Source organism: Convolutriloba macropyga, chromosome 7, assembly GCF_964194025.1.
Source record: "Convolutriloba macropyga chromosome 7, txConMacr16.3, whole genome shotgun sequence".
Taxonomy (NCBI): domain Eukaryota; kingdom Metazoa; phylum Xenacoelomorpha; order Acoela; family Convolutidae; genus Convolutriloba; species Convolutriloba macropyga.
In genome coordinates this window covers 11,587,045-11,611,158 of record NC_134474.1, presented here as the reverse complement: position 1 = coordinate 11,611,158, position 24,114 = coordinate 11,587,045, and the positions used below count along the sequence as shown (strand labels likewise).

Sequence of the window (24,114 nt, the reverse complement as noted above, 5' to 3'; positions counted from 1 at the left end):
TTTTTCACTACTGTTAAAGAGGTCGTTTATTCGATAGTGTCCAGTTCACCCAAGTGCCCAGACCCTTGTCATTCCTAACGCTTGACACCTCTTGGTTTGCTCCTTTCGGTCCTCATATACGGACTATCGATCTTGGGTTTCAGCCCGGGAAGATCTGTCCTGCTATTTAAGAGCACTTACTCACTTTTTGAAAGATTTTGTGAAAAACCTAAGGACCACCAACAAGGGCTTTAGTAGACAACTGAAAACAAGTATTTTTATTACAGTAATTCTAGACAATTTATTTTTGTTTTGAGAATTTTCTTGGCGATTATAGAATTGGCTGTCATTGTTTCCGATATTGCTTTCGATATTGTTTTTAATTTGAGAAAAGCACGTTTTTTGTCGGTGCCGTGTCATTATAAAGCTCTTAAACAGAATTCAAATGGATAAAATTGAATGATCTTTAAACAAAAATAACTTGGCATTATTTTTTGGCTATTGTTTGCAACAATATGGGCAATATTGGTATTTTTCCGGCCATTTTTTTAACTTTTACTTTTTTTCTGTTGGACGCAGAAAAATGATCCATTCCTTCGAAACCTGTAAATTTAACAATTTTATTTCATCATTATTTTGTTGAATATATCTATGTACTGTACGTTTTTTATAGTAATGTGTGTCGGCACAAAAAGTACTATTCCAACATATGTTTTTTAGTTCGATGGTAAACGCTAAAATCTTAAAGGCTGAACAAATACCCATTGATTGAAATCAGTCTGAAATTAATAATTACTCAAAAAACAGCGGCTTGTAGTTATTACGCAAATTATCTGTAAAATCGAGAGAGGAACAATTATTTTGCCCAAGAACTTTAAAAATTTCAATTTCAACTTGAACAAAGCGCGATTAACCAGGTCGTAATATCAGTTGAAAATTGCCTGATGTTCTTGTGTAAAAAATGTCTATAATCAAAAATATATATAAGAAAAAGCAGCGTACAACTTTGAGAGAAAAAAAATATTACCGAAAGTTAAATTAAACTAAATATAGAAGTCCTAGAAAAATATTGCAAACAATCGCTACATTCTGCTAGCTCCAAAAACAATATTATAAAATACTTTTCTTAATTTTGGTTATTCTTAGTGGCAATTAATTCTTCCAAATTTGCAATTCTTTTTGTAAAATTTGAAAGTAACTTCTATATAATGTTTAAAATCAAACTTATCAAGCAATTTAGGTACAAAGTATAGCTTTTAAGGGGAGAAAAACTCAGTAAAGAAAATGGTTATACCATTTGTTTTTAAACAGTTTGAACACATGACATCAGGAGATGATAAATTTTCTCCTCTTAATATAAAACTTCATTGGTAGCAACTGTCCTTTGTGAGAATTTTCATACTTTGTTTATGGCATTGCAAGAGCAAAACTTTTTTTGCATTTTTGAATAGTGCCTACTTTTCTCTCTGAAATAGTGATACCAATGCAACCTCCCGTTGCAAATGTTGGTTGTGACTATTAGTTCGTTAAATTTAGAAAAACAACAAATTGGCAGAAAAATTGTCTTGCGTGATTCTTTAGTTTTTGTGGTAATTGAATGCAATTTAATAAATTTGAGGATATAAAATTAAATCGCTCTTCCCTTTTGTCCTCAGCTTCTTTTTCCTCCTATCCAAGAAAAAGGAATTCAACTTACTTCTTTTTCAAAATAAATTATCAAAAAATTCTTTTATATGGAATCAAAATAATAAATTAACCGTAACTCTATTTTTGTTGTTTTTGAAAAACGTTTTGAATGTCAGTTCAAATTTTTATCATGTATATTAGATGTCATTGGTGTTTTTCGCATTACCAGAAAGAAAAAAAATAAAAAAGGGCACTGTGTATTGAGCTAGCATCACTTTTCTGAAATGAAAAAAGTCAATCAAAACAGTATTACTTTAACAATTATCAAAACATTACATAGGAGCTAAAATTTTTTTAAACAATGTACGTTGTTGCATCATAAAAAAATGTTGCTTTTTCTATCGAAAGAGCCAGTATATACCATTCTAGAGAAGATCGGCGGAGATTTGATTATGGTGACAGTTTTATGGTTCCTTTCGCCGACTTTAAGGCCGACTATGGATGAGCATCTTTTGTTGGATGTTACTTTTGATTTGGAATCTCTTTCAGTTGAACTGAAACAAACGATAAGTGTTGCTAAAAGTGGGAAAGTGCTACAAAAAATTGATATGCTCTCTATTAGCAGAGAGCAATCAATTCTTACTGTATCTGAAACCAACGAAGAATGAAATTAACTAATATTTCAAAAAGTTTCTCCTTCGTTAATTTTCTTTAAATGCAGCGTCTTTTGTTTTGATAAGAAGAAAAGTCCAAATTCTAGCTTTTGGTTTTTTCGTTTATCAAAATTGAATAATAATTCCTAACATATTATCTGACGACTTTGCAAAAAGACTGGAGAATAGAAGAATTGGAAAAGAAATTGGAAAAAAAATTTGTTTGCCTTAAGGCAACAAAACTAAAAAAATTTGAACATTTGAGCTTCATTTTCACTCAAAAAAAGACGACATTTAAAATGCCAACAACGGATTCAGTTCTTCAAGAGGTTTTTCGATGATAACTTTTTGTATCTCTGTAAAGTTCTCTGTAAAATTATCGATCTTCAAATGTGACCTTTCAAAAAGAGCCAGGAAGTCATTAATTTCCTGGCCGTCAAATAAATTTGAACGTTGGAACAATCATCACATCTCAATTTTGTGTTGAATAACTCTCAAGAAAATTGTTAATGTGTCGAAATTAGTTTCTCGTTTTGAATTCGCCATCTTCCAAATTTGAAAAATCTGTAAGAGTTTCAAAGACGTCAAAATGTTTTGTTTATATTGATAATGATGATGATGACTAAGATATTTAAAACTAAGAAAAAGGAAATTCAAGAGAGTTTCTTACAGTTAATTGATATCACTAGAAAACTTGTTATTTATTTCCAACGCTATTTTATGCCCCTTTTGCAATTAATCGATGAGCTCCTTAGTCGAGACAGAGTGATGTAGGAGTCTGGCATGATTTGACCAAATATGTTTATCGTATACCAACTTACTGCCGGAAAATGATAATCTTGCAAAGCTCTGCCAGAAAAATGATTATCTTGCAAGATTACAAAGTTGAATAAGCGAACTCATTCCGGTTGAGCTGTGTTTCTTTTGGTTGATAACACATATCACATTTCCACGAGCCCCGAAAGGATTCTTTTGGATCCGAATCCGGTTTTCAATAGCTTTTTTTCAGTAGAATTTTTGCATAGCATTGGGGCAACAATGTTTTTCAAAGAAAGAATTCTGTATACTTCATCTCAAAATCTATAATTCGAAATCCAAATTTAGAAAATGATTTCGTCGCACGCAATATATTCCCCTTATCTTGAGCTTAAGTGTTATGTGCAATATTGAATGTAATATTAATAGAATATTATAAGAACTATCAATTGTCTTAAGATACACCCCGAAACAAAATTAATAAAGTCCCCGCACAATAAGCACCTCTAATAATCATATGACCTTTATTTCATGAACGAGTCTATATTGCTTAGCTTAATATAAGTTATAATAACTGGTCAAAACAAAAAAAAAACTGCCTATTTCAAGTTAATCCCGAACTGGAACAATCAATCTCACATTTTTATTTGTTTGACTGAATTCTTTCAGTCAATTCTACTTTTGTTCGCAAGATTAACTTTTCTTTTCGCAGGTTTCCTTTTTTTTCATAGTGAATTTTTATCATTATTTTCCACAGATTTTCAGGAATTTAATTCCGTGTAGGTTTTTTATTTGCGTAACCTTTTTGTTTTGGTTAAGCATTAGTTTTTTCGTTTGTTTGAAAAGTTGTAAAATTGCTTTCCATTTTTTGCTTTTTAAATAGCTATCATGCTGGCTTTGACCTAATTTATTTTTTAGCTTATGTTGGTGAAATTAAAACTCCAAAGATTTCAGTCGAAATTCAAATAAATTCATATGTTCTTGGCCGAGTTGAAAATTCAAAACCCTATTTGATATACAGTTTTGCGTACTTTGTTTTATTATAACTTTTTTAGAGAAAAATTTGTGACGCAAACGAATTTCCTTTTTTGGTATTGGAAGAATTTCCGGCAATATCCGCATTACGTTGTGACTGATCATTCCACTAAAATGCTAATTCCTAGCCTGACCGACTTACTTCCATAAATATTTTATTTGTTTCTCTTTATTGTCCAACTGACTTCATTATTTCAAACGTCATGGTCTATTATTTGTCAAGCTAACTTTTTATAATTCTATTACCGAAGTCGCGGCTATTTATTTGAGCAATTGCAAAGCTGTAAATTGAATTAGATTTCTCGTACCTTTTATTTGCAAAAGTATTTTGTTCTCAATTGAAACTCTTTGTCAAAAATCAACAGTTCGAATTGATGAAGTATTCCATGAAAATATGGAAAAGTTTTAAAGCCTTAAATAATTCATAAGCATTTGGCTAAGTTCCACCTATTTTCTTCCCCCTATTCTGTTACGTAATTTTCCCAGACAGTCAGAAATGATTTGTTTGCTGCCTTTCCTTTTAATTTTTTTCTCCTCAGCAATGTTTTCACAAGGTGAGATTTTCTTTATTGAATAAAAATTGAATTCAGCAAAAAGTGAGAAATTAGACCAGTTTAGATTTGGGCCTTTCTAAAACAAGTTGTTAGTTAGAACCAATGTAAAGATGGTTTGCCATATTGCTAATTTTCCATTCGAGAGTTTGACATGATAAAATGTAAAATTTATTGAAACATTTTTGGCGTAGAATTGCTTGTTCAATCCAAAAATTCCAAAATTTTAGATTTGCGTTTAATGCAAACAAGATGACTCCGATTTTTTGCGTTTGCACATAATGTTTGCACCCCGCTCATCCACGTTTTGATTTATTTGTCTACCAAATGAGGAAGAGATAGAAAACTTTCAAGAATTCACATATCTTTCAAAAAACAACTAAGCGAAAAAATAATGCTGAATTGGAGAGCCGATGAGATCTGCAATCAATGAGAGTACTGGACAAGACACACATAAAAACAAATAATAACAAACATTATTTACGCCCAAAATTCGACGTCTATATTTAAAGAAAACTTAAAAACAAAATGAAATAGGAATCAGATAACACTTAATAACAAAATGAAATAGGAATCAGGTAAAATCCAACTAAACAAATCAACCTGTACTTCATTAGATCTTCATTAGTTTAGATATAAGAACCCTCAATAATGCGACGCGGTGACAGGCCGAAAAAGAAAACCAAAAAAGGGGAAGTTCAAAAGTACGGTTCTCCTTTTAAAAACAACCAACTTCAAACTGATTCAAACCGATACGTATCAACTCGGCTCATTTATAAGGTAAATTTATTCCTCATATGAAGCAAATGATTCTTGACGTTATCCATAAAATGTCGGACAACATCAAAAATGACGAAAAAATAATGAAAAAAAAAAACAAATTCTAAACAAGAATGCGGTGCAGCAACCGTTAAAACCATAGGCTATTAATGGAAACAAATCGCCCATTATGCATTTTTTTCCTTGCCAAGTGGGCCACCCCATTTTTGAAAATGTGGCAAGGAAAAAAAGAAATCAGAATAGGCTGATATCCATGAATCACACTTTTACGAAATTGCATAGTACCAAAGCCAAGAAACTAATACTTGAAAATCAAACTATTATAAAGAATGATTCAAGGTTTACTGGAAATAGGATGCAATATTTCGTCAAAGAGTCCAAGCTATAAAATTGTAAGAAATGAGATAAAAGTGACAAAGCTCAAAAATCCACAGAGTTATTAAATGAAACATTTTCAAAAAATTCAAACAAACCGTAGCCTTTCAACTTAAAACGAAAGCAGATTAAATGGCAACTGCACAGGACGCCAATTGTGAAAGTTATTTGTGAAACAAAATCTTAGCACGACAGAAAACAACAAACATAGACAGAACTCAAAAACTTCACAAACAACTCATCGAAATCAGAGTGTTGAATTCAATATAAAAATAAGACATTGAAAATCATCAAAATTGTTAATTTACAAAGAGGATTGAGAGCTTCTCTTGGGTCTCTTTTGACTTTAACTGCGTCTTCTGGGTAAAAAGAAAGTGTGTTTGTGGAGACGACAACAAAAATAACCACAAATATTTACCAGAATCGGAAACTTACGAACAACCCAGGAAAACAAATTTCTTAGCTCCATAGACATCAGTAAAAACGTAACCAACAGCAGAGATATCTTTCAGGGCAACAGAAAAATGATTAGCTCTGTCAATATTGGGATCAAGTCAATTGTTGACGACAAAGAGAACAAAAATAGGAATAACAAAAATTTTTTCTTAAAAAGATATTTGAAAGTCCTTAAAACCGTTTGCTATGAGTTGAAATTAGTAAATTGATTCATCAAACGATCCGTAGAAATCATTAAAGCTTTTGATTGCCATGAACAAGCTTAACAACAAAAAGAACAACAATTAGAGGGAAAAACAAAAAAAAATCCTGCAAAATTGGGCGAGAGCATGGATTCCTAGACGTTAAAGCTATGAGCTATTCTTTGAAATTTTTCAAATTGTTCTTCACTATATTATTTCAAAGTCTGTTGGAGCTAATTTTAATGTGATGAGTTGAAAAGAAGACGAATAACAATCTAGCATATCAGCTAATACGCAAAAGTTCACAAAATTGTTACAAAACTTCGTAGTAAGAAAGCCAAAAAACCATTACTAAAGTATAAAAACACTATAAAGTTTGTTTTTGCCCGTCACCTTGAATAAATTTTGCCCAATATATATTACAACTAAGATACATTAGGACAGAAATAAGATAAAAATTTGACAAACTTCCGAACGTCACTGACCTTCTATTAAAACAAATACATTCAATGTCATAAGAGGCATTAGATAACAACTGAAGACATTGTATAAATTCACCTATAGCTCTTTAGGAACCCAATTGCAACTGTTATTATTAAAATTTAGTAGTGAGGCTGCAAAAACAATAATGCAAAAAAAGACATCAGTCAAAACATAACCAACAGCAAAGATATCGTTCAGGCAACAGAAAATTGATGAGCCCTGTCAATATTGGGATCAAGTTACTTGTTGACGACTAAAAGAACAAAAATATGAATAACAAAAACTTTTTCTTAAAAAAGTAATTGAAAGTTCTTAAAACCGTTAGCTGTGAGCTGAAATTAGTAAATTGATTCATTAAACGATCCGTAGAAACAATTCAGTCTTTTGATTGCCATGAACAAGCTTAACAACAAGAAGAACAACAATTAGAGGGAAAAACAAAAAACTTGCAAAATTCGGCGAGAGCATGGATTCTTAGACTTTAAAGCTATGAGCCATTCTTTGAAATTTTTCAAATTATTCTTTACTGTATCATTTCAAAGTCTGTTGGAGCTAATTTTAATATGATGAGTTCAAAAGAATACGAATAACAATCTAAAATATGAGCAAATACGCAAAAGTTCACAAAATTTTTTACAAAACTTTGTAGTATGAAAGCCAAAAAACCATTGCTAAAGTATGAAAACACTATAAAATGTGTTTTTGCACGTCATTTTGAAAAAAATTTGCCCAATATATTTTGAAACTAAGCTACAGGTGGACAAAAATAAGATTAAAAAAAATTAACAAACTTCCAAATTCACTGACCTTCTCTTAAAACGAATACACTCAAAAGTCATTGGAGGCATTAGGTAACAACTGAAGACATTGTATAGGTTCACCTATAGCTCATTAGGAGCGCAAATGAAACTGTTTTTTTTTTAAGACTTAGTATTGAGGCTGCAATTTATTTAATTAATTTAATTTTTACGAAAACATATTGTCCGAGCCATAAAAACTGTGAGCTCTTCTCTGAAGACAAACTATATGTTCATTTGCCCTTATTTTGTTTTAAATTGCTTCTGTTTTTGATTGGGTTGTGATTTGAAATCATTCTCCTCATTTATCAACATTAAATTACAAGATTGCAAAAATACTTTGAAAAAGAACGCGCCCTATTATAATCCGAATAAATATTGATTGTAAGAATCCAAAAGGAGTCCAAACATAGGCCTGATTTTTCTTCACATCTAACAAAACAAGTATTTTTTTCATTCGTTTGCATATTAATTCAATTAGCAAATGAAATATTTGAGTAAACCGAATTAAATGATGCATTTTGTATAATTATTAGGTTACTTTTTCAATAAACGGGTGAAAATTTATTTCCAGAAGACAGTTATGGGAAGCAAAAGCACAACTACTTTTTTTGGAGCTTTCGATGATTGTGACAGCAGATGGAAGGTCTCTACTTCCGCTATATTTAAACAAAGTAGAATACAAAAACTTATCAAATTGAGAACAATTTATGATTCAAAAAAGTCTGAAATTTAAAAAAATTAAAAAAAATATTAACCAAAAAACTCGGATGAAACCAATTGGTGATTGGTTACCTTCTTCTATCGTTAAAAATAAACCCAATAACATCGTTTTTTTAAAAATTATCAGCAAATTTCAGCACAACTGACCGAACTTTGGTCAAAACTAAGGAAATGTTAAACATGATAACGGAATTCCCTCTACTTTTCACAACTTTAAACCTCAATAACTCCCTGTAAAAGATAAAAATAAAAAAAAATCCATAATCTACGCTAGTTGGGCATTCTAATGATACCAGTATCAGCTCTCTACGATGAATATATCGATCGGCTAGAACTGACTGAACAAAAAAACCATTTGAGTCTATATTTCCTCCCCCACAAGTAGGTCGGAACAAAAAAAAGAACAATACATGAAAATATTTTAAAGTTTCATTTGAACTCTGCCTAAAATAATCAGAAACCATTGGACATTACTTAAAACGTACAATAAACGGGTACCAACTAAATTTCGTTAAATGCTACAAGTACAGAGCAGCCAGCGCTTATAACCGCTAAAAATGTAAGAAATGTATTGAAAAAAATGGAATCAGCGTATAAATTGATGTGAAAATTGCATTTGAGTTGAAGGTTTGCATTGCAGTCGATCATAATTTAAAATGCAGCTTAAAGCAATTCACTGCTATTTTTTTTTTACAAAAATCAGCTATTCTATGAAACTTAGCGAGAATCTCATTTATGTTAAGAACAAATGACTCGATTGCAGCTGCTGGCAGAACGAGTGCCTGTCAAATAGGAGATTTGGGAGTGATTCGTGTTAAGATGGTTTGAGTTGTGAGATGCGTTGAAATTTTTAAAAGAATTTTGGTGAACGGGGATTTTTTTGAAACTTTGTCCTCATAACATTTACCGCACCGGAACGTTTCAATTGCCCCTTTGCTAAAAATCAACCAAGTTAGTTATAAAACGGAACTTTATAAAATTATGCAGTAAACGTTTTTCAGACTTTTTAAAAAAAAATACAATCCAGTTTTTCCAACATACCGCTTAAAATACAAAAACTACGAAATAATATTTCAAGCAAGAAATGCTTTTGCGCTTGCAAATGGCGAAAATCTGAGTGTCACATGGAAATTATATTTACAGAGGCTTTTTTTGGAATTGATTAAACTCAACAATTTTAGATTTAATTGCAGTTCTTGGCTTAACTTATGATGATGAGTAGGTTCCATGAGTAGTAATATTACTTGTTGGAACGTAACATCAAGATAGTTAGAGTATCAGTGAGCATCTTAAATATTGTTTTTATTTTGTGAGCGGTCATGTCTTCTAGCTAACGAAAGTTGAAAATTTCAAAAATTCTCTCCCTGGAAGTAAAGAAAAAAAAACTAATCATTCAATTTTCAGACTTAACTAACAAAACGAGTAGCTAAGGCTATTGCAGATAGCCGCTGGTTCCATGTTGGTTTGATGTTTGAATTAGGGCTACAATGAGGTAACTAGTGCTTCATTCAATTAAGAATTTGGGTTTGTTTTAATTTAAGGTCGAGATTTTTTTGTCTATTGAAGGAACTTCTTTTGACATTCAGAAACAGTTTTTAGATTTTGTTCTTGGTACTGTTTTTCATTATATTGACCTTCTGATTGTTTGGTTTTATGTTGTTCAGAGCTCAAATACTCAATATCGAACACCCGAGACTACTCGAGATTTTTCTATTATTAATGGAGTAAAATTTTTAAAGTAAAAACGGTCTACATTAACTTCATTTTTTGCTGTTCTTCTCTAAAGAATGTTTAGAGCTATATATGACAGCTATGTTTTGTTCTTTTATATCATTACAACTCAAACGAGCTTCATATCGTCTTGACAATCCATTACGTTTTTAAAAAATTGTAAATGTGAAAACTTGGTTTACAATTGAACTGGAATTCATAATAAAAAATCGATCAGCAACCGTATACCATAGAACAGCTGTTCAGAAACACCACAAAAATCTATCAAATTCAGCAGTTGTATTTTGAAGGGATTAGAATTTTCAGGGGGGGGGGGGGGGTGCGATTTGCAAACTGCCAAAGTAAAACATTTTGTGCTCCATTCGAAAAGACGATGCTTTTCATTCTAATGATAGCGTTTGTACAAACGTATGAAGAAGAATTGTAGGGTTTGTGAGCATCGAAACTTAAAAATATTAGCTGAAACGAGTTAAGATATTTGAAAACAACAATAGAGCTATTTGTCAACTGAAGAAGTTTTAAATGTATTTGCTATTCCTCATTATCATTCTGTTTGGAGGCTACACAATTGGTCTATTCGCTAGCAAATCCCAATTATTTTAAGTGCACATAATTGCAGATGATTACTAAGTAATAGTACACTAGGTGACGGTATAAAGACAGTTTTGAAATTATCACTCGTTTATCTTTGGTTTGTTTATCTACAAGAATCGTTGACAAGTTCTGTGGCAAAATACTCATAATTATGACGAAACTGGAAATAGTTTGAAACGACAAGAGGGAAGAAAACTTCTATTGCATCAGCTGTAGCATTACTAGACTAACGCTTCTACCAAATGAAACTTGAACTAGATTAACACCAATTCCAATAGATGGCATATTTTGTGGAAAACTGTGTCAAATTTTGTAACCATATTCCACTTTTAGCGTTTTGTTAAAGAAGAGAGTTTAAAACTGTGGAATATGGTGGAAATTTTGCCGCCATATTCCACAATTAGGCACGTGAACATTTGTTGTTAATTTGAAATTCTTCTATCCAGCGTTGAATTTTTCAAAGCTGAACTAATCCATCTTCAGAGCCGGTTGTAATTGCTGCCTAAATTTTGTCAAAAATACGGAAGATGTGAATAAAATTAACTGAATTCCCTCCACTGTTCAGAAAACTTCAAATCTCGAAAGCTCAAAAAACTCGATAACTCGAAAATAAAAAAACGGGTTTTTTAATTCCATATTCTACGGTGGACGTGAATTCTAATAATTTCAGTCTCAGTTCTCTACGATTAATATATCGATTGGCCGAAATTGACTGAGCAAAGAAAACCCATTTGATTATATAGTTCTTCCCCTACTAGTGGGTCGGAACAAAAAAAATGTAAAAAAAGAAATTTATTTTGCAAATTTAGTTGAAATTTGTTTAAAATAATCAAAAAACATTGGTCATTACGTAGAACATATTCATAATAAAAAATCGATCAGCAACCGTATACCATAGAACAGCTGTTCAGAAACACCACAAAAATCTATCAAATTCAGCAGTTGTAATTTGAAGGGATTAGAATTTTCAGGGGGGGGGGTGCGATTTGCAAACTGCCAAAGTAAAACATTTTGTGCTCCATTCGAAAAGACGATGCTTTTCATTCTAATGATAGCGTTTGTACAAACTTATGAAGAAGAATTGTAGGGTTTGTGAGCATCGAAACTTAAAAATATTAGCTGAAACGAGTTAAGATATTTGAAAACAACAACAGAGCTATTTGTCAACTGAAGAAGTTTTAAATGTATTTGCTATTCCTCATTATCATTCTGTTTGGAGGCTAGACAATTGGTCTATTCGCTAGCAAATCCCAATTATTTTAAGTGCACATAATTGCAGATGATTACTAAGTAATAGTACACTAGGTGACGGTATAAAGACAGTTTTGAAATTATCACTCGTTTATCTTTGGTTTGTTTATCTACAAGAATCGTTGACAAGTTCTGTGGCAAAATACTCATAATTATGACGAAACTGGAAATAGTTTGAAACGACAAGAGGGAAGAAAACTTCTATTGCATCAGCTGTAGCATTACTAGACTAACGCTTCTACCAAATGAAACTTGAACTAGATTAACACCAATTCCAATAGATGGCATATTTTGTGGAAAACTGTGTCAAATTTTGTAACCATATTCCACTTTTAGCGTTTTGTTAAAGAAGAGAGTTTAAAACTGTGGAATATGGTGGAAATTTTGCCGCCATATTCCACAATTAGGCACGTGAACATTTGTTGTTAATTTGAAATTCTTCTATCCAGCGTTGAATTTTTCAAAGCTGAACTAATCCATCTTCAGAGCCGGTTGTAATTGCTGCCTAAATTTTGTCAAAAATACGGAAGATGTGAATAAAATTAACTGAATTCCCTCCACTGTTCAGAAAACTTCAAATCTCGATAACTCAAAAAACTCGATAACTCGAAAATAAAAAAACGGGTTTTTTAATTCCATATTCTACGGTGGACGTGAATTCTAATAATTTCAGTCTCAGTTCTCTACGATTAATATATCGATTGGCCGAAATTGACTGAGCAAAGAAAACCCATTTGATTATATAGTTCTTCCCCTACTAGTGGGTCGGAACAAAAAAAATGTAAAAAAAAGAAATTTATTTTGCAAATTTAGTTGAAATTTGTTTAAAATAATCAAAAAACATTGGTCATTACGTAGAACATATTACAGACGGGTACCAACTAAATTTCGTCAAATGCTACAAGTACCGAGTAACGAGCGCTTATAACCGCTAATAATGTAAGAATTGTATTGAAAAGAATTGAATGGGGGTGAAAATAGGTGTGAAACTGTGTGTTATCTTGCGCGCAACCGGTTTTTTTATCTACAAAAAATCGCAAAAAATTGACCCTCCCACAAAAAATCAAAAAGCAAAACTATATAAGGTCAACGCCAAACTCATCGAAAAATTATTTAAAAGCTACGCTAAATTCAACGCAAAATATGTAAGATCGCCGCTAGATTCAGCGCAAAACAAGTAAGATCTATGATAAATTCAACACAAAAAGTAATATCTACGATAAATTCAACGCAAAATATGTAAGATGGGCGTTGAATGCGTTGAATTTGTGTAAAATCTACGCTATAGCGTTAATCGTACATAAGTTCAAAGCAATGAACGCCAATCTTAAATAATTTTTCCTTTTTTTAGCATTGACACCTCGGCCCGGGTTCTAAAATATATTTTTTAAAAATTTGTGAACGGTTATGTCTTCTATCTAATGATAGTTTAAACACTCAAAACTACTCTCCCTGTAAGTAAAGATAAAAACTATTTATTCATTACTCAGACTTAATTCGCTAGCTCAGATAGCCACTCGTTGGTGCAATGTTGGTTTGATGTTTGAATTAGGGCTAGAAAAAGGTAACTCGTGCTTAACTCAATTACGAATTTGAGATTGATTTTTAATTATCTGAGATTTTTTTTTATTCTACTGAAGGAACTTCTTTTAACAGTAAGAAACAGTTTTTAAACTATTTAGTTTTTTCAATTACTTATGGAGCAAAATTTTCACCATAAAAATGGCCTAACTTAACTTCAATTTTCGCATTTCTTCTCTAAAGATTTTTTAAAGCTATTAATAACGTTTTTGGTTCATTGTTTTTTACTATTACAGCTCCCATGAGCTGCATATCATCCTGAAAATCCATTAACTGTTTAAATTTTGTATGAACGTGAAAAATTGATTCACAATTGAATTGGATTTCATTGGATGAGAGAGGAGGAGAATCTTCGGTGGGTTGAGGGATTTGCAAACTTTCAAAGTGGGAAATTTTGTGCTCCATCGGACAGTACGATGCGTTTGCTTCTAATGATAGCGTCTACAGAAATTTTTGAAAAAAAATCTAGGGTTTGTGAGCCTTAAATATTTAAGAAGAAATAAGTTAAGATATTTGAACATTCACATGGATGCTACACAATTGGTCTATTTGCTATAAGTATTTTTGATGCACTTAATTGCAGATGATAGCGAGTTGATTGTACACTAAGTGAAGGTATAGACACCTTCAAATTTGTCACCCATTTGTCTTTGGTTTAATGAATTGTTGACAAGTTCTGTGGCAAAAATATTAGTACTTATGATAAAACTGGAAATCGGTTCAAACGACAAGAAAAAAGAAACATTAGAAGCTTTTATTTAATCAGCTGCAGCATTGAAGACTAGTCACTCTACCAAAAAAAAAACGAAAAAAAAACGAAATAGATTAACACCAATTCCAACAGATGGCTTATTTTGTGGAAAATTGTGCTCAATTTTGTAGTCATATCACACGTTTGGCGTTTTGTGGAAAAAAAGTTTTAAACTTTGGAATACGGTGAAGAAATTTGGCACCATATTCCACAATTAAGCATGTTTCTTGGTAAATTAAAATATTCTATTCGGCGTTGAAATTTCTAAAGCGGCACTAATCGATTTTCAAGGCCAGCTTTAATTGCCGAATAAATCCGATAAATTGCGCTGCTATTGATCCAATTATAAAACCATCGCTAAACGTCATATAACGCTTATTTCAACACAAGGCCCTGAAAAAAAACATTGCAAATGTTATACTAATTTAGTTATAAGTACGCAATTAATTATAGTTAATTTGTTCCCAGTTGTTTTGTTCATGGCCTATTGTTGAAGGGCCAGAGTTGACATCTTCATACTTAATTCATTGGCCTTCCAGCGAGACTACATGATCAACGTAAAGTAATTTTAATTTTTAAATAATAATTCTAAATAACGTTTCTAGAAGATTAACAATTTAAAGTGTTATTAAAAATTGAGTTCAAACAGCTGAGAAGAAATATGAACCAATTGCTGATCATCTTTCACACAGAGAGATCTTTCTCAATTTGATAGTTACTGCTCACTTTTCAGAAAGAGGGATTTTTCAGAAATAAAAAATTACTGATCACATTTTGACACTCAAGTTTTTTTTCAGAGGTTAATAATTATTGACCAGCTTTTTAATACAAAGGGTTTTTCAGATATTAAAAAATTCGGTTAATCAGAAAACGATTGCCTAATAAAACGTAATCTAAACTGAGTCAATTTACATGCTTGACATTATATCTGTTTTACCTGAATGCTATAAATTATTTTTTTATTATTGTAAATTATACGAAGCAACCAATAACATTAAAAACTTTTGTATAACTTATTTGCCTATGGATGTTCTCATAAATAAATTTCTATTGTTTAATCACAAGTATAATGTAAAAAAATTAATTCAAAATGTAGTTTGTATAACTATTCACTATGTAGCTTGAATTTTGCAGCACTGTCGGCTCACTTGCTTTTTTCAAAGTTCTTTAATGTCGGAAAACCACTTAAACGAGCATTAAGTTCTCGCGTATTTGTGCATTATTAGGGAGGTTGCTTGTAAAAATTGAATACCGCAAACTGGAATATCGTAGTTTTTTTAGTGGGGAAACTGATGGGAAAATTTTGTCACCAAATTCCACAAAATAGCCAAAATAGCAATTTGTGGAACTTGGTGACAAAAAATGAAACATATTCCAAACAATTCTTTCGTAACCATAATTCCCGCCGTAAACCAATTTTACATGTTTTAAGATACTTTCTTTGGAAAACGATGGGTGAAATGGACTGAATGCTCCGTCCCGATTTGGAAGCGGCGCTAGTCTGCAATGCGATGTTTGCGTCTTTTGGTTTGGTTAACATTGTTTTCTTTCAACTAATAAAAACATATCTTTTTATTTACAAAAGGAACAGTTTTTAAAAATTATTAAAAATTGTGCCGTTTTACGTTCAAGGCACCTTTAGTGTTTTATTATAACATAACTTGTTCAAAAGTCTCCTTTTGGAAAATTTTGTCTGAACCCAAACGTAAAATTAGAGCAATATGGTTTCTTTTCCTTCGATATGTGCCAAATTCTTCTGGAAGATTCCCGTAAATGACAAAATTTGATCGTATGAAAACGTAATTGAGCAAACTTCTCGTCATGAACAAAATTGAACGAGTTCTTTTGTTTTTCTTGAGTTTTTAAGCTTAACTGCTCGCACAGGAAAGAAAATGGCTCTCTTTAACGTTACAAAGTGCGTTGCCATAGTAGCATTTAATTTTTTTTTCTGTCGTGCTGCCCACATATAAGGATATGAAGAAAAGCAACTCTAAATCTAAAATAGAGCAATCTCTTGCTTATTAACATTGGCGCTATAGAAACAAATAGCCGATCTCAAAATGAAGGGTTTACTTAATACTGCTATTTCTATTGTTTAAAGTTTTGACAAGTTTGGTTTTAAATTTTGTTATCACATGAAATAATCCTTGATCAAACGATTCCTCTTCCATTTGTCAAATGAGAACATTTTAATCACTTTAATGACTCTCAGATATATATATATATATATATATATATATATATATATATATATATATATATATATATATATATTCAAAATATAGCACATATCTGTTTTTGAACGAGGTAAAAAGCGCTACTTAAGTCAAAGAGCCAGGAAAGAAAAATAAGGAAGAACACAGGCAATTTGATTTTTAATGGATGCAACTGAAACCGTAGAATGTTGCGGCAAAAAATTATTGCTTTGGAAACCGCTGTCAAAATGTGCTCTTAGAGCTTTTCAACAATTGCCCCTCCCCCTTCGTGGGCAGCAGAGAATCGCCCTCTTCTCTGCTATGCTTTACCACAGTATTACTTGGCCAATAGTATAGATAGCCGAACATTAGTTTAAGCGCAATTGCGAACCGCTGTTCACGGCCTTGCCTCTCATGCGCTGTGGGATGTATCGGAGCGATTATCACGGTGAAGCGCGCCCACCGATCCGCCAGTTGGAACTTCTTTTCGCTTTGTATTCCAATTCTGCTAATTAAGATAGCATGGCTTACTTTATTTTTTTTTCATTTTAGCATAGCATGTGCATTTGTGGAAACTTATTAGTAGTCTGATTGGTTAACAATTCGTTCGCTTAAATTCTATTCAAGAAGAGTCCCCCTTTTGCAAGGGGGGGCAATTGTTGAAAAGATCAGGGCTCTTTTTTGTTATAGCGCCCCACGTCGAATTCCACCTCCACTTATGCATATAATAGCCTATTATTTGAAATTCATACAGTCACATTGTCAGTTAAACAAAAACAGCATTCACAATATAGTGATGCAGCGAAGTTTTGAAATTATTGTGTATGTAAGAAATTACAATTTGCATATAATGTAAGCGGCAGTTGAATAATGTGTGTTTTAAATAATTCCATGTGTATCTTGTCCAGTAAGAACAGTTTTATCAATCTATTTTTTTAAGCACCTGAGAGGAAAAATCCTTTCAACTTAATTTTAGCATTGATGACGAAATATTACCGTTATCCAATTAAATATCGTTAAATAGCATTTGTTTTTCTGGGGGCTGTAAACAGATTGGCTATATCAGGCTGGGGTGGGGGGGGGCTATAACAGAAAATAGCCTTAAATTGTGTCAGAGGTATAGTGATCCCAGGTTGAGGTGCCATTCGGAAATGACGTCTGATCAGACCAAATCCAACGCACACGGTGTGTTCCCAAACCACAATTACACCGTCTGGGATTTGGTTCGAGCGCGCAATAGTATGATCAGAGGTCAATTCGGTCTCGGAGTTGGTATGATCAGAGGTCACTTCGGTCTGGGGATGGTATGATCAGAGGTCACTTCGGTCTGGGGATGGTATGATCAGAAGTCACTTCAGGATGGGAATAGTTTGATCAGAGGCGGATTCAAGCACACATTAGTCTGATCAGAGACCATTTCGAGCGTAATTGTTTTTTGGGATCTATTCTGTTTCGGCCCCCAGTGTGATTTACGCCCCCCAGTTACAAATTATATGTTGTTATATAGCACGTTAATATGTAAGAAAATAGCACGTGCGCCTGGGGGCGTAAAAACTATAAGCTCACTAAGCTGGGGGGGGGCAAAACAGAATTAATCCGTTTTTTTGTTTTTTTTTGTTTTATCTTACCGAGCCATGTTGGCTCTGCCAAGAGGCAACAAAAAGCAGCATTATGATCACAGACACATCTAGAGTCAGATGTTTTTACTCAGAACCAAAGGGGTCGTACGTAGCTGATAGAACATGCCAGTCCCATAACAATGAAATTTTGTTTTACTGTAGAATCCGACATTTTATATGGAAAGCGGTCTAAATTCATCCATTGAGTTCGAAATATGCACTAATGTATACTGAATAAATTTTTTCTCAGCAGTTAGGTTTTCTTTTCTTTAGCAATAATACTTTTAGAGTGGTCTTTTTCTAGATGAATTTAATAATGCAAACATCAATTTTTATGAAATGAATATATTATAACAAAGTTCGTGCAGTGAGGTGATTTCTAGCGCACAATAGTCTGATCAAGAGCGACTTTTGAGCGCACAATAGTCTGATCAGAAGTTATTTTGAGCACACAATCGTCTGGACGATGGTCTGGGCCATGGTCGCACAATCGTCTGGACAATGGTCTGATTTTTTTCTGATCAGAGGTCCTTTCCGTCTGGAAAGTTGTGATCAGAGACAGTTTCGAGCGCATTTAGAGCGTACACGGTGTTTCGAGCGCACTTTAGTCTGATCAGAGGATACTTTGGTCTGCACGGTCTGATCAGAGGTCATTCCGGACGGCCCCTCAACCTGAGATGGGTTTTTTCAGAAATTTTCTGTTTTTAATATAAGTTTCTCAATTTAATAAACCAGAGAGACCCGAACAATACCCTGTCCCCAATTAGATCTATCTCACTTTGTTTCAGAAGTTGTCACGGTAGTAAATGGGAGGATTCTAGTTCCATTTGTGGAGTACACGTGCAGGGATTTCTACCCAGTGGCAACCTGTATATTCAGAAGATATCAATGTCTAAGCGGGTACTCACTCACAATCAACTGCAGAAGAACTTGCGGACTGTGTGTACTGCCTGAGATTTTAAATTGATTTTTAATTCATTTTGTTTCATTCCGGTTTCGTTTTTAAATTTGTGCTTCTTTGTGTATTATCTATGGTTAAAACCATTCAGAAATTACCCAGGCCTAGGCCTCGACTTATGATCTTACTGCAATATATTTAGGGGGGGGGGGCAATATATTTAGGGGGGATAGACTTTAGCTCAACCCATGAAAAGATATTAGCTCGACTTCAACTAGGAAGCTCGACCGTGTAATTATAGTCAATATATTGACTATAATTACACGGTCGAGCTTCCTAGTTGAAGTCGAGCTAATATCTTTTCATGGGTTGAGCTAAAGTCTTTTCATAACGAAGAAAGTCCAGCTAAGGTCTTTTCATGGGTCCACCATTAGTCATTTCATAACCAACAAAGTCGAGTAAAGGTCTTTTCAAGGGTCCACCATTGGTCTTTTCATAAGTCTGTTTTTTTCAAAATCCGAAATTTTTCATCTTTTCTGCTTCTGTGCATACAAAAGCAGAGCCGGAGCAAGACTAAACATCTTTGCACCAGAGCAATTCAACTTAAGAAACAGTTGGAAAACTGCCAAAAGCCCTAAGATCTTCGTCAAATTCTTAATTTCGGCGTTATTCAGTTTGTTTTCCCCTCCAAAATTGTGAAATATCCAGTTTAAAAAACAATGCAGGTTTCTGAGGGATTAGTGGTTCTTCTGAATCGTAAACAATGAAGGAGCTTACACGCTGACTATATTATATGCAATATTGTACGGTCAATTTTAATTGCAAAAAAGCAGACTTAAGAAGAGTCCAATGATGGACCCATGAAAAGACTTTAACTCGACTTTGTGTCGAGCTTAAGTCCAGTCCAAATATTGGGTCGAGCTAAAGTCTTTTGTAAAATTTTGAGTCCAGCCAGCCATGTTTTTGGCGAAAAATCTCAGTCGAACTAAAGTCCAGAATAAATCTTTTCCAGCTAAAGTCCAGCTAAAATCTTTTCATGGCTCAAATGAGTCGAGTATGATGGTCTTTTCATAGTACATTTGGGTCAATCATAGTATTTTCATAAGCCTGCACCAAGAACTGGGTAGGGATATAACCATGCTGAAAATGTTATGCTACTTTTTTTTCGTTTGCAAAAACAGAGTCATAAAAATGGAAATAAAATTGATGCACAAATTGAAAACCGATATTTAATAAAACGTTCACAAAACTAACCGCAAAAACAAAAAAAGACGTCTGGTTTTTGCAACAAAAATTGTTGACTTCAAGAGCAACTGCAACTATTTTTGCTCATCTGAGAGGAACCAAACAAATTGTTTTGTAACCGTAAATGTGGCACAGGAAACTCTGCATAACAAAATAATGAGCAGAGTACTTTCAAAAAACAAAAAATCGGAGACGGTATCTTTCAGTTTTCAAAATCATAAGTGTTTGAAATAACAAAGAAAAAAAATAAAGATTACTAAAAAAAATCAACTAATTTGTTCAGTTTTTTCGGAGACAAGATTTTTTTTAACTAAACACTAAATAACATTCACAAAAGACTATATAAAAGCCACGTTTTCAAATTCATTGTCTCCAGGAACTGATTTTTGCAAGGTTCAAAACATAGTGAGAAGGTCTAAGATATAGTAAAACATATTTGTTTTACAGCAATTTTTTTGTAACCTTGATAGTTAATTTTTGAACGGATAAATTTATGAAAAAAAAATAAAAAAAACACTAACTTTTAAAAATTTCAGACCTTATCACGTTAATTGATACACGCACTCAACTTAGGAACTATGAATGTAACTAACGAGCTGCAGAGAAGATAATTTGAAGTCCCCCCTCCTTCCACTAAAAGGAGAAAGGTCACGTTCAACAAACTTATCTCTATAAGGCCAACAGTAGGGGTTTCATACAATCACTGCTTTTATAGTATGACTTTTCATCTAAATGCAATGCGTTTTATCATTTTTCTGTTAACCTGCACCAGAAAAAAAACTAAACTACGGAAAAAAACCTCATTAAAAAAATTGAAAGTTGCAAAGCTTGTGAAAGGTATTCATTGTGCACTTCATACGGTTAGAGTAAAAGATCTGGAACAAAGAGAAGACAAAGAATTTTACCTTGTCTTACAAAAAAAGAGTTTTTGTAACACATATTTGAGTTCTCTAAAACAGTAAAACTGTGACTCCTTTGAAATTTTAACGCCATCGGGGAAACAAACATAATCAAGCATTTCAAAGGCACTTTTAAAGACGTGCTCGCCTGTTTTCCCCTGTCAAGAAGTCCAAGAAAATACAGAGCAAAAACTTGAAAGTTTTGGGTTTCCGTGATCGCTTGAAAAAAGATTTGAAGAATTGAACAATCAATTCCTGAGAACAACAACCTAGTCTACAGGATATAAAACTGACAAGAGCGAGGTATTTTGCAGTAAAAAAACATTTTATTCCATTTGAAGTATTTTCACTGTGTTTCTTTTTTCCGTTTATATAAATGACCTACCCGAAATAATTGTCAATGAGTGCTTTTTATACGCGGATGACACAAAAATCGTCAGCACTGTAGACAATAAAATGCAGCTGGAAAAAGATATTGAAAATGCTATTGTGTGGAGCAAGGAGAATCGGTTAAACTTCAATTTCGATAAATTTAAAAACGTGCAATTTTCCTTACGTAAAAATCAAAACAAGCAAATTTTGCGTCTTCCCAGCCATAGAAACATCTCACAGGAAACACACTTCAAAGACTTGGGCATATATTTTTCCGAAAATTTGTCATGGGATTATCATTTAAGTTTTGTTCTACGAAAAGCCAATCAGAAGCTTGCTTATCTAAAGAGATCAATTCCAAGTCAAACAAAATTGTCAGTTAAATGCAACCTAGTCAAAACTTACATAATATCAATCTTGTTTTATGGATCAAATGTTTGGTATGCCAGTAAAACTATCGTCAGGCAAATGGAAAGGCTTCAGAGAAAAAGTTTAAAATGGATACAATCAAACAGTCATTTTACTGATAAAGAATACAACGATTGTCTTCGATCAGTAAATTTACTTCCGATCACATATCAACTTGTCTTTTTGGATCTCGTAGTTTTGAATAGAATTTTGACAAGAAACTTCCACTTGAGGCAGAGCAATTTTGGCAAATAAGGAATGGACATCCGCAAACACGATCAAACGAGAAAATATTTTTATACTCAAACGAATGTAATCGCCAGCGTTGCCGATCAAATTTTTTCCAACGAGTTACAAACTTCAACAATTCGATGTCACTGGCACGTGATTTTCCCAACTATAACCCATATTCAAGTCCTCACAAATTCAAAAAAGAAGTCAAAAAATATCTATTTGATTTAGCTAAGAAGAATTTTAATTGCTAATTATACCCATATGGATGGACAGTGTTTGAGGGAAACCAAATTCAAGCCCCGTTAGGGACGTACTAAGCTTGGTGCAACCAAGTTTAGTTAAATTCATTATTATTATTATTATTATTATTATTATTATTATTATTATTATTATTATTATTATTATTATTATTATTCAATATTCAATATAGTAAATTTTATCTGATATATTTTAGACTAATGGAGCCAAATTTATTACTTGTTCTAAAAAATGGCCACCTGTATTCAAAAATATGCAAAATTATTAGGCAATGCAAATTTCTCATTGAATATTTCATAGTTTTTCTTTAAGTTTTAAATTTAATTTACCTTTAGTTAAGTAAAAAAACAATTTGATTGAATTTCAATTGTTTGCTTTGTTGCTTTAATCCAAATAAGGCAGTTAAGTGTATAACTAGTTAAATCTAGTTACATATTTGGGAATTTCAGTTCCGAGTTTTATGACCTATATTGGTTTTTTTTAATGAATCTCATTTCTACCAAATTGGGAAGGTCCATTATTAACTGAAACGATTCAGCCTAACAAAAGTCCGCGAGGGCGAATTCAGCCTCATTCGTTTCAGCTCCGCTTTTGCGGTGTTAAGACAATTTTGAAAAATTTTCATTTGTTTACGCAATGTCTGCAAACATTTTTCATATATTCCTAATTTTTTCATCTCATTTTTTAACTAGGAGTTTTACTAGGCTAAGCTGTTTAAAAGTGAAAGCAAAATTAAACTTGCAATAGTGAACTGTTAGATTAAAACAATAAGGCTCGTTAATTTGCGTTGTGCGTTCGCACATGATGTTCCGACCCGCTCTCATCTACATTTTTAAATTAACTGTCTTTTGACTCACATTTTTGACAAAGAGATAATCAAAAATAGATGTTTCAGTTTAAAAAAATCGTTACACAACCAAACTAATAATTGAATTAAATAATACCATGCCTCACTACAACGATATCTGCCATTAAAAAGACTACGAGAAAAAAACAACGACAAAAAAAAGGAAAAACAAAAGTTACACGGCAAAATTTAAAAGCTCCCAGTAACAACGTCAAAAGCAATCAGATAAAACCTTAACGAAACAAATTTCTTTTTCCTAACAATACAGAAGACGGAAATTTTCCGTAATGAGAATAAGTGTCAAGTCGACAAAAAGAAGAAGTAAATAGATGAAAATCAAAAATCAACATTTTTTTAAACCAAATAATTTCAAAGTTTTAAAAATCATTAGCTTTTAACGAAATAATTCTTAATAAATTTACTTAAAAGTCATAATGAAAACAATAGAACCTGTTTTTGCTTAGATTAAGCCATAGGAATGGAATAAAGATGCAAAAAACTCAACAAATTACGAGCAACAAATTACAAACTTTGCAAAAACACAAATTAGCGAATCCATTAAAATCGTTAGCTATTATCTGAATATTATGTATATTTATTTCAATTTCTATTTATACTAATGCAGCCAAAATTATACTGAAAGAGTACGTAATTTCAATTGGGCCGCATTTGAAAACCAATGGGAACTGTTTTTACGCGACTGCTAAAGGAAGAGAAAAAGAAACACAAAAACACCACTCATATAACTTTTTATGAAAATGCATATTGTCGAACAAACAAAACATCAATTACGTCCTAATATCTGAAAATATGTTACTTTTTAAAGTAAATTGAT

General features: G+C 32.5%; 1 long non-coding RNA gene across 1 annotated transcript; it reads left to right on the top strand.

The window, feature by feature from the left end:
* The first annotated feature begins 3,642 nt into the window (after positions 1 to 3,642).
* Positions 3,643 to 19,109, top strand: LOC142342094 (uncharacterized). The gene is made up of 2 exons (XR_012759148.1): positions 3,643 to 4,603; positions 18,907 to 19,109. It is a non-coding gene; the product is annotated as an uncharacterized LOC142342094 (long non-coding RNA).
* The last annotated feature ends 5,005 nt before the right edge of the window (positions 19,110 to 24,114 follow it).